Source organism: Tamandua tetradactyla, chromosome 5 (assembly GCF_023851605.1).
Source record: "Tamandua tetradactyla isolate mTamTet1 chromosome 5, mTamTet1.pri, whole genome shotgun sequence".
Taxonomy (NCBI): domain Eukaryota; kingdom Metazoa; phylum Chordata; class Mammalia; order Pilosa; family Myrmecophagidae; genus Tamandua; species Tamandua tetradactyla.
In genome coordinates, this window is record NC_135331.1 from 111,515,549 (window position 1) to 111,527,348 (window position 11,800).

Consider the following 11,800-nt stretch of genomic DNA (forward strand, 5'->3'; position numbering starts at 1 on the left):
ATAGTGTTACTACATAGAAAATAAAAAACAATACCTGCAAACATTAGGGCTGTTGAAGGTCCAGAGGGGATAAAATATAGATGCAGGTGGGAAGAAAGGTTGAATGCTTGGGTTCCATCATAAACTATATTTACATATAGAGGAGAGTAGTGAGGGTCAGAGATGTTTGTAAGTAAGTTTTGTTTGATAGAGAAGATTACAAAAAAGGAAAGTGAAAAAATTTCCAGGTTTTTCTTGGGCTTTGGTTTGGTTAAGTTAAATGTTGGTTCGGACAGGGTTCTTAGACTAAATAGTTCAGTTTGTTTATAAGAGCTGTTAAAATACAGGATATTTTTTCACTGCAATTTTTACTAATTACGTGCATAGGGAGGGTTTTGTTAATGCCTGAATTGTTCCAAATAAGGGCTGAGTTGAAAGGTTTTTCTGGTATGTGTTGATTTGAATGCCACTGTAAGGTGGTTGTGTTTGGAAATGACCAGGTTTCCCACAGTGATAACACCCTGCTGAGCTCCGTGCCCTTCTTCTCTTTTATCCCCTTTGGCCCAGACTCCTTATCTCACCTCTGCCTTTCCTCTTCCCTTCTCATAAACACTTTCTGCGACTCTCTTAATAACTTCCAGTGGTTTATCCACCCCCCCAACTATTTTCTGGATCTTTTTCTGAACGTTAGGCTAAGACCCCTTTATGTAGCTGACTTAGGGTATTTCTTGGGCCGCAGGACTGTCAGGGTCCATTCCTGAGTATTTCCTCACCTGGTCCTTCAACCTTTGCAGGTAAGCAGAGGGAGTTTTGCTTCCCTTGAGCCACCTTAGAGGTTTTATTTAAGTTCTGAGACTTGGGTACAGCTAATTTCATCCCTTGTATAAGGAAGTCTCTAAAATCCCTTGTTTGTGCCCTGTCTTCTGTGTGTTGGTGGAGAAGTGTTTTTAACTGGAGAGCGTGGGAAAGTAATCCTCCATGGGGCATTCGGGGGAGGTAAGTTGCTTAAGAGGAAAGGATGTTCGTACATAGGCTCGAGTGGGCTGAGAAAGGAGAGTTGTTAGGACGGTCTGGGGCTACGAGAGCTAGGAGGAGGAAGAGATGGCTGGTGGCTGGGTGTGTGATGGGAGCACGTTGATGGTGGCACGTAGGGTGGTGAGACTATCTCTGCCAAGTAGGTGTGTAGTGCACTGTGGTATGACTTGAAAAAAGCGTGTGAAGAGGTGGCCTTCGAACTGGCAAGCTAGGGGTGGGGTGTACCTAGGTTCCTTCTCCTCTGTGACCTAAATGGCTGCTATATCAGTTTGGCTGGAATAAGCATTGAGAGCTGAATATGTGGCCCCCGCGTCCAATAGAAAGGTAGCAGGCTTCCCTTTGAGGAGAAGAGTTATCCGAGGTTCCTAGTTGTCAATGGTGATGGGGCCAGTGAAGGCCTCAGGCTGGTCAGTCCATGTTGAGGATGCCCAGGAGGTCAGCAGCAGCTGCAGCTTGGGAGAATGTCTGTGAACGTGGAGGGGCTCGGGGACAGGCCATTTTCCAATCATCTGCTTGACCGCATAGTGGCCAAGGCTTGGTGGGTGGTTTGGGACTGGGGCGGTGCTTTGCCCAGTGTCCCACAGTGTTGCATTTGAAGCACAGGCCAGAGGGGAGACAGGTGGCCTGTTTGGCTAAATTGTTTGCTTGCTGGTAGCCTGAAAAGGCCGTAGCTATCATTTGAAGGTTAGCTTTCTTTTCTTCTTTTATAGTTTCTGCCCAGTTTTTTAAAAACCTTAAAGGTGGCAGCCATCAGAACCTGTTGTGGGGTGAGGGGAGCCTCTTCAAACTCTTAAAGTTTGTGCCTTACATCTGAGGTGGCTTGGGAAATGAATCAGGAATTTAACCACAGGCTCTTCTTGGGGCTTTCTGAGGTAAGACGCATGTGCCAGCTAAGCTTCAGTGAGCCTGGCCATACACTGGGCTGGGTTTTCATCAGGCCCTTGAAAGACTAAAGTGTGTCAAAATTAATCATTTTTAGGGAGGCTCTCTCAAAAATGCAGGTTTGGAAGTGATTATGTTTCTGTATGCCAGGGTGATTGATTTGGTGTTGCCAGTTGGGGTCTACACGGGTCACTGCTTGTTCCCTGGGGAGTCTGTGCTGTTTGTGGTATTAAGGTGTCTTCATGTTGTCCTGCTGCCTGCCGGACTCTTTCCCTCTCCTCTGGAAGTGGAAGGAAGAATCATGTAGAGATCTTACCAGTAAGATTATAAGACTATAAAAGGAAGGTAAATTCTTTAATATATTGAGCAGGGTTGGTGGAAAACGGACCTAGTTTTTTCTCTGTTTGGGCCATGTGCATGGATTAGGCTTTCAGGACTGGCTACTTTCCATAGCGGTAGGAGGGGTTGGGAGGGTTAGGCAGTAATGACCGTGATGTGCAAGGGAGCAGGTTTCAGAGGGATTCAAAGAGGGCGGGGGTTGAAAGCGGGTCTCAGAGGGAGTTGGGGAGGAGTTTGAAAGGGTTTTGGATGTAAGAGGAGAAATTGGTAAGAGGAACAGGATTGGCAAAGAGAGGGACGGTTATGAAGGTAAACGAAAACTTGAATGTAAGGAATTTCAGGTCACCTGCCGCTGTGCTGAATGAAGTTCTTTAAGTTTTGGAGAGCTTGAAAATTGAAAATGCCATTTTCTGGTCATTATTTTTCATTATCCAATTTGTACTGATGCCATACAGAAGTTGAACAGAAAACGAGATTTTTGGGTCTGATATCTCCCCCTAGGTACGGAGTTTTAAGGTTATGGAGGATACAACTTAAAGCTGTGTGTGTGTGTGTGTGTGAGTGTGTGTGTGTGTGTGATTTTTGGTGGGGCTGAAATTGAGTTCCCCGTTTTAGGTGGCACGGGTGAAACTAAGGAATTTAAAGGGGACCGGAATTTTTCCCACAGAGACGCGGTCATCTCGCCTGCCGTGGCCCTCAGGGATGGTGAGGATCACTGACCAAACGCTAAGATTTTTGGCAGGTTGTCCTGGACAAAGGAGAAAGGAGAGAGGAGAGAGGAGAGAGAGAGACACCAAGACCCAGACCCTCCCGTGTGTGGGGTGTTGGATGGGTGTTTCGCAGCGGCAGGGTGGAGATGTGGGGGGAGGCAGGCTACGAGGATGTGATAGGTTGAGCATGAAATGCAGAGAGAGAGAAACAAGAGCAAAAGGAAAAGGAGACCTGAACATATGGAACTTCACTCTATTTTCCAGTCCAATAAATAAAATTGGCAAGATCATGGAGTGCTTTATAACCAAAAGGCCCATTCTCTGATCACTGTGAATTGTTGTCTAGTTTATATTGTGTTGAGACTGTGTTAAAGTAGAATATGAGATACTTAGGTTGAATTTGGTCTCCATAATCTATGATTTTATATTGTTTAAGTAGGCCCCCCAGGGGGGTGGTGTAGAGGGAAAGGAGTAACCTGTGTCCATGTCACCAATGTAAGAGAAGAAAAGATTTCCTTAGAGTTGGGCATTTCCCAACCTATAAGGAATCAGGCAAAGGTCTCCCCTAGAGCTGAGCAGCCCCAAACTCAAGAGGAACTGGACAGATGAGAGTGGTCTCCTAGAGAGAAGCCAGCATCCTGGAGTCAATCTAGAGACAGGTACACCTTTGTCTGAAGGGATTGCCAGAGCTGTGTCGGAGCCCAGTATCAGGGCTTTCATGAAAAAACGAGAATCTGACGAGCCGGATTGGGACTGGATGGCCATAAGGGTAGGTGGGTGGACTTACAGTTTTGGTTCTGGCAGTAGGTGAGCTGGGGTGGGTGAATTTCCAGTTCTGCTATGGGTGGCATGACCGTTTTCAGAGGTAGAGTTTGCAGGGTGTGTCCAGAAGATTCCTTTGGGCCTTTGTTTCTGCCCAGACTGTCAGGATTAGGAAGGAAGCCCAGGACTAGCCCACCACTGCCTGTTGCTTCCCCAGTTGCAAAGTAGAGTGGGTCCAGGAGTCCCTTGCTTCATGGACTGCCGGGAGAGCCTCAGAGAAGGACTGCACCCAGGACCCACCCACCAGGATCTGGGAGTAAGCCTGGGATGAGCTGCCGCTGCCTGCTGCTTCCCTGGTTGCAAGGCCGGGGGGGTTGGGGTTGCCTTGCTCTGAGCCCCAGGTTTCCGCACCAGATGAAAGACAAAAACTCAGCAAACTCACCAGGAATGAGAGGGGCTGAGGAAGTCAGGCAAAGGCTTTATTTCAGGAGAAACAGAGCCACCTGGGCATCGTTTCAAGAGAGAAACGGGTGTCCTGAAGTTGCAGGGGATAGGGGTTTTATGGCTTAAGGTTGGGCGTGGGGGGCAAGGGTTAGGTAAGTTTCTATTGTCTAGCTTTCAGAATTAGGGGGTTAAGTTAGGAGTTGGCAGTGCTTCACGGGTAAAGTTGAAATTTAAGTGCTGCCTGAAGCATGCAGAGTTGTAACTGTCTTCCAGTGGGTGGAAGTCGAGTAATGGGAGTTATTATAAGAGGGAAGCTGCTGGAGCATGAAAAGGTGCAGGCTAGGGTGGGAGGCTGCTTGACATAGTTCCCAGAGGTAGGTCACATCATGGCGGGGAAGTGGTCCTGTTCTCCAGGCCTAACAGAACCTTCTGAGTTGGATTCTGTTTCCTGCTGGGATTCTGAAAGAGTAGGCTCTAAAACAGAGGGAAGGGGGTGGGGTGGGGGTGGGAGTGCTATGCCCAGATTACCATTCTCTGTGTGTCCTAAAACATAAGTCAATTGTGATTGGAAATAGGAACCAATCCTTCTTTATCATTGACCTTTCATATCAGAGGCCTGGAGATGCTATGAATACAACTTTTGGTTGTGCAACAATGCTTCTGATCTGTGTCTGAATTTCAGTCATAGCTCTTCTGCAGCTAGTAGATAAGGAAGCTTGTTATTATAAGAATCTCCCTGGTTCTTTGATTGTGTTCTGAGCCAAAAATTTAAAATTCAAAACATTTTCTTTTCTATTTCCCTTAAGCCTCCACTGCAGTCAGAAATAACCAACTTACCCTCTTATCTTTGCATTCCTTATTCCCTCCGTAATGGTTTATCTCAGTAGCCACCACTGTCAAAGCCTTGCCTTCAATAGGTATTTCAGTGCAGGCAACCACAGGTGATCATTTAGGGAATGATTTTACCACTGACTGGCAAAATCAACCAGTTTCCTTTTATTCCAAGTGCTAATGAGATTGCTACTACCTTTGAATCGAACAAGATCACCTCACCAATCCCAGTTTCCCATCTTTGAGATGTTGTTGCCTGCAACCTCTTCTGGCACTAAATAACATATCTGGAGGTTCAGGACAGGAAATAAGAACCACACTAGTTATGGCAGGCAGAAATTAATTTATCATAGGGAAATACATGTTTATAGAAATCACTGGAGGGTCTGGAGGAGGGAGAATTAGGAGGTCGCTGCTGGAGCTATTGTGTTCACAGCACATCACTGTATGGCCCTCCAGAGACCAAGCAGCCACTGGCATCATTGCCTCTGCTGCAACTGACATTTAATGCTTGAAGCTGATAACTTGACTGTGGCATGCTGAGTCCACCTACCACAACTGCCCTACAGTTTCTAGGTGCCCACAAAGCTGGCCATTAGATACTGGCAAGCTGGCTCCCCCTGACACTCCTGTCTTCATGACTTTGCTCACCAATATCAAAAACAGTAGGGAGATTGTGTTCTAGTTTCCTAGCTGCTGGATGCAATATACCAGAAATGGAATGGCTTTCAAAAGGGGAATTTAATAAGTTGCTAGTTTACAGTTCTAAGGCTGAGAAAATGTCCCAATTAAAGTAAGTCTATAGAAATATCCAATCTAAGGCATCCAGGGAAAGATACCTTGGTTCAAGAAGGCCGATGATGGTCAACATTTCTCTCTCAGCTGGAGGGGCACACGGCAAACATGGCAGCATCTGCCGGCTTTCTCATGGCTCTGCAAAAGGGACTCTCTCCAAAATGTTTCCTCTTTTAAGGGATTCCATGGAAGCTATCTGATCAAAAGTTACCACTCACAATTGAGTGGGTCACATCTCCATGGGAACAATCAAAATGCTCCTAGCCAGCAATATTGAATGAGGATTAAAGGACCGGGCTTTTCTGGTGTACACCACAGATTCAAACCGGCACAGATGGCCTCTAACCTAGGTCCATTTTTCAAACCATAGATGGATGCTACAAAGGAATATGGGAAATGTGAATTTTAGTTTTCCTTTCTTGTAGAATAGAAAGGTGTCCTAGAAGGTGGTGGGTAGGGGGGTGGTGGGATGAAGTTGAGAAAGTCAAAACACAGTTTCTGCCATACTAGGGCATAGTGTGCTGGTTTGAAAGGATGTATGTCCCCTAGAAAAGCCATGTTTTAATCCTAAATCCATTTTGTAAAGGCAGCTGTTTCTTCTAATCCCTATTCAGCACTGCATGTTTGAAACTGTAATTAGATCATCTCCCTGGAGATGTGATGTAATCAAGAGTGGTTGTTAAACTGGATTAGGTGACGACATGTCTCCACCCATTTGGGTGGGTCTTGATTAATTTTTGAAATCCTATAAAAGAGGAAACATTTTGGAGATTGGAGATTCGGAGAGAGCAGAGAATGCTGCAGCACCACGAAGCAGAGTTCATGAGCCAGTGACCTTTGGAGATAAAAAAGGAAAATGCCTCCCCGGAGCTTCATGAAACAGGAAGCCAGGAGAGAAAGCTAGCAGATGACGCCGTGTTCGCCATGTGCCCTTACAGCTGAGAGAGAAGCCCTGACTGTGTTCGCCATGTGCTGTCTCACTTGAGAGAGAAACCCTGAACTTCATCGGCCTTCTTGAACCAAGGTATGTTTTCCTGGATGCATGCCTTTGATTGGATATTTCTATAGACTTGTTTTAATTGGGACATTTTCTTGGCCTTAGAAGTGTAAACTAGCAACTTACTAAATTTCCCTTTTAAAAAACCATTCTGTTTCTGGTGTTTTGCATTCTGACAGCTAGCAAACTAGAACACATAGTGTTATATACATTTTCTATTCTATCAGAAATTGTCAAAATTTTTCCCAAAGTAATTGTACCAATTTGCACCCTCACCAGCAGTGTATTAGAATTCTGATTATGCTACTTCTTTGTCAACACTTGATATTTCAAATATATAGGGGTTTTCAAGTTGTCTTGTTATTAGTTTGTAACCTAAATGTGATCAGAGAAGGATGTCTCTATTGTAACAATCCTTTAAAAATTTGTTGAGACTTGCTCTGTAGCTCAGTGATCAGTTTTTACAAATGAAAAAATGCATCTTCTCCAGTTTTTATTGCAATGTTATGTCTAGGTACATTAGATCAAACTTGTTAATTGTGTCCTTCAAATCCTCTATATCCTTAGACATTTTTTTGTCAAATACGAAGAAAAATGTTAAAATGTCCCATTATGACTGTGGATTTCTCTGTTTTTCCTTGTATTTATGTCCATTTTTGCTTTGTATAATTTGAGGCACTGTTACTAGGCCCCCACAAGTTCAGAAGTATTGTTATATATATATATTCTTGGTGAGGTGTTCCTTTTTATATTTAGAGATGCATTGTTATTTAAAATCTAGTGTGACTCATATTAAAACATCTTCACTAGCTTCTTTTTGGTTGGTGTTTGCTTGAAACCTTTTACCATATCTCTTTATTTTTATCTTTCTATTTCTTTCTGTTTCAGATGTATATGTTTAAAACAGAATATAGCTGCTGTGGTAGTTTGAATCCGTGTTCTTTTAATCCATTCCTGTGTGTGCAGACCTACAGTTGGTGGGACCTTTTGATGAGGTTATTTCAATTGGGATGTGACCCACCCCATTCAAGGTGGGTGTTAATCCCCTTACTGGAGTCCTGTATAAGAGGCTAAAACACATACAGAAAAGGAGAGATGAAATTAAGAGAATCTGATAGAGAAAAGCCCCAAAGAAACTAAAAGAGGACCCACAGAAGCTCAGAGAGGAGGCCACTGGATCCAAAAGCTGAAAGCAATGAAATTCCGCAGACACCAGCCATGTCCCTTCCGATGTGACAAAAGTGTCCCAGATGCCAGCAGCCTGTTTTAACAGTCAGGTATCATCTCGATGCCTTGAGTGGGACATTTTCACGGCCTAAGAACTGTAAATTCTAAATTAATAAATCCTTACTACTTGTATTCTTTTCCAAATTTCCTTGGTCTTTTTTTTTTTAAAAAAGTTTCTAGCTCTTTACTCTGATTTTCAAATCTCTCCTTTATTTAAGCACATTTACTTCCTATTTGTGTCTGATAACTCTAGGTTTTGAAGCCCTCATTGGTCTGATCCAGCTGGCTTTTACTCATGCTGCCTTGTATCCTTGTGTTTTGTGATTTTTGACTCTGTGCCCATATTTCTTGGAACCTTAAATTGGAAATATTTTAAACCTAGACTGAGGATTGAGTACCCCAAGAAAGAATTTGTTCTTTCATCAGACCCCAAGCTGGAACCACTATATATTAAGTTCCCAGGTTAAAATTTTCTGGACTCCCTATTTTTCTTTTTTCTTTGGTATGCTGTATGGTGGGGTCACATTTCATTATTTCTTCCATGTGAGTATCCTTTTATTGCAGCACCATTTGTTGAATGTTTGTCCTCTAGATAGGAGGGTGCAATAGGAATACTTTTAAATATTTAAAAATATATTTTTTTACTGAGAAATCTCCACATGCATACAATCCAACTATATTATACAATAAATGGCTCACAATATCATCACATGGTTGGATTCCTTATTGAGTGTAAATTTGGATTACAAACTTGGATGAGAGCAGCTTCTCAAGGGAATTCTTGTTTTCCCTCTACCCAAGGCTAGGATATGAGATGGGAAATTTTCCTTCCATGTCTTCCCTAAATGAATGAGTTTACTTTCAGTTTACTCTGCAGGTATTGACTTTTTAGCTCTCACATCTATCTGTGAGTCCTCTCCTAACACACTCTCCCAGCTTGGGCAGCTCTAGATTTTTTCTCCTGTGCACTCACGGTAAATAAACTGAAGCTCAAGGTCTCCAAAGATTTGCAAATGCCTTCTGGGCAAAAAGCCATTTTCAGTGCCAAAATTACCTGAGTTCCTGCTTACACCTAGTTTTTGGTACCTCAGGAAACCTCGGGATTTCCTACTGTTCTTTATAAAAATGTTCTTATGGTGACATATATAATTATATATATATACATAAAACATAAAATTTTTCATTTTAACCATTTTAGGTGTACAATTTAGTGGTATTAATGACATTTACAATGTTGTGCAACTCCACTACTATCGATTACCAAAATGTTTTCATGACCTCAAAGAGAAACTCCGTACATATTGAACAATAACTCCCCATTCCCCACCGCTTTCCAGCTCCTGGTAATCTCTAATTTTCTTTCTGTCTCTATGAAATTGTTTGTTCTAGATATTACAAATAAGTAGAATCCTACAATATTAGGCCTTTTGTATCTGGCTAATTTCACTTAGCATGTTTCCAGTTCCATCCATGCTGTAGCATGTATCAGTACTTCATTCCTTTTTATGTCAGAATAATATCCCATTGTATGTATATACCACATTCTCTATTTCTGTCAATCCATTGATGGGCAGTTGGGTTGTTTCTACCTTTTGACTGTTATGAACGATACTGTTATGAACACTGGTGTACAGATATCAGTTTGGGATGCTGTTTTCAATTATTTTGGGTATTATACCTAGAAGTGGAATTTTTGCTGATGTGATAATGCTGTTTAACTTTCTAAGGAACTACCAAACTCTTTTCCACAGCAGTTCTACCATTTTACCTTTCTACCAGCAAAGTATGAGGGTTCTGATTTCTCTCTCTCTTTGCCCACATTTGTTATTTTCCATTTTTAAAATAATAGCTACCCTAGTGGGTATGAAGCGACATCTCATTGTGGTTCTGATTTGCATTTCCCTAATGACTAATGATGTTGAGCATCTTTTCATGTGCTGATTGGACATTCATATTTCTTCTTTGAAGAAATGTCTCTTTAATTCCTATGTCCATTTTTAAATTAGGTTTTGTCTTTTCTGTTGGTGATCCTACTTTTATTATTAACTCATTAATAGCTTTAAAATCTTTTCATATTTTGTCCAGCATTGTTAGTTGTTTTTGGTGGGAGTGTGGTTTATGGTATCCAATCTATCATGTGATCAGCAACAGAAAGCCTTTAGCCTTTCTTCAGAATCACAGAATGTAGAACTGGAAAGTTTGTTTCCCTTCTCACCCCCTCATTGAAATGAGAGCATTGGGGCTGCCTCCTGGAGCCACTGCCCCAAAGACAAGTGCTCCAGTACACCAATCTCTTCTTGTTCTCTTTGGAATCATTCTAAGGCTGGGGACTCAGCCTGGCATGCACCTCTTTTGAGAGTGTAGCTTTATGCTGGGTCCCTAGCTCATTAAGTGCCATGCTCCTCCTTCTGTACACAGCCACTAATGCCCCACACCTCCCAGCTTTCCTCTTTTGTTCCAGTCACTGGAGCTCTGCAACTGCCCCATTTATGCGTGGTTGTACACTTTAACCCTCTTGGTTCACCTGTTGTGCCTTTTGGCTGGGGAACCTCATGTCTTCATCCCACTGCTGCTCCCTGTCTCAGGTAGGAAGCAATGTATTTGGGTTCAGCCCTGAACACTCTAGGACACTGATATTTCTGAGGACAAATGATCCAGTTACGACATCTTACTCTATGATCTGAGTTTGGTGACGCATGAAAATAGAGGGTGGGAGAGTAAAATTTTGAGACTAAAAGTTTGGACCAAAAAAGGTTTGGACCAAAAAAAGGAATAGAAGAAATGGAAAATGCTACAGGAGACCAGATGGGGGAGGATGGAGCCTTTTCCAATATGGGAATAGTACAATTTAAAGACATGTAACAGCAAAAAAGCTATGGAATCTCCCTTCGTTGGAGACAGCCTAGCCTCTGGTATTTATTGTCTTTAATCCTCTGATTCAAAATATAATACCTAAACTCTCAGGAGGGCCACTAACCCTCCACCTGGACAAGGTTTTCTCAAAGAGCCAGTGCTGAGAGAGCCCCCTTGTGTCAGAAAAAATTAAAACCCGAACAGCAACGTTAGAAAAATGCTTTAAGGCCTACATAGCTGACACTCAACACGATCAGACAATGACCCTGCATAGTAACAACAGGCCAAGATGACACTATAAAATAGCCCAAATTTGCTGCCACCCCAGAGACCTCAATAATACAGACACCAGCTTGTTATCAGGTCAATGTCTGATTCCCAAGTGTAAATTAATCTTCAAATGGATGTAAAACGTTTCTCTCCTCCATTTTCTTCTTTTTTGTTGGTTCTTGCCCTTGGGGCACGGTCAGGATCTGGGCCTCTCAGCAGCAGAAGCCTAGGTCACCATAGTTCCCAGCAACTGCCGAGAAGCTGCCCCTGCCCCTGCCATTTTGCTTTTCAGGTACTGGAAATATCAGAGTGAGGCCAGAGTGCTCTACATTGTACAAATGGAAGCCAGATCATGAGCTTGAAGTTTGGACTTGATTTTCCTCTAATAAAAACACTGAACTTGAACAGATATTTGCATACTGATGTTGATAGTAGCATTATTCACAATAGCCGAAAGGTGGAAGCAACTCACACGTCCATCAACAGATGAAGCGATAAACAAAATGTGGCGCATCCATACAATGGAATACTATTCCGCCATAAAAAGGAATAAAGTTCTGAAACATGCAACAACATGAATGGGCCTTGAAGACATTATGTTGAGCAAAATAAGCTAGACACAAAAGGGCAAATATTGTATGATCTCACTTATATGAAATATCTAGAATAAGCAAAT

The 11,800-nt window shown here is 42.7% G+C and overlaps 1 long non-coding RNA gene across 1 annotated transcript; it reads left to right on the forward strand.

The window, feature by feature from the left end:
- The first annotated feature begins 551 nt into the window (after nt 1-551).
- On the forward strand, nt 552-8,155 carry LOC143684785 (uncharacterized). The gene is made up of 3 exons (XR_013176165.1): nt 552-773; nt 6,532-6,801; nt 7,663-8,155. It is a non-coding gene; the product is annotated as an uncharacterized LOC143684785 (long non-coding RNA).
- Nucleotides 8,156-11,800: the final 3,645 nt, after the last annotated feature.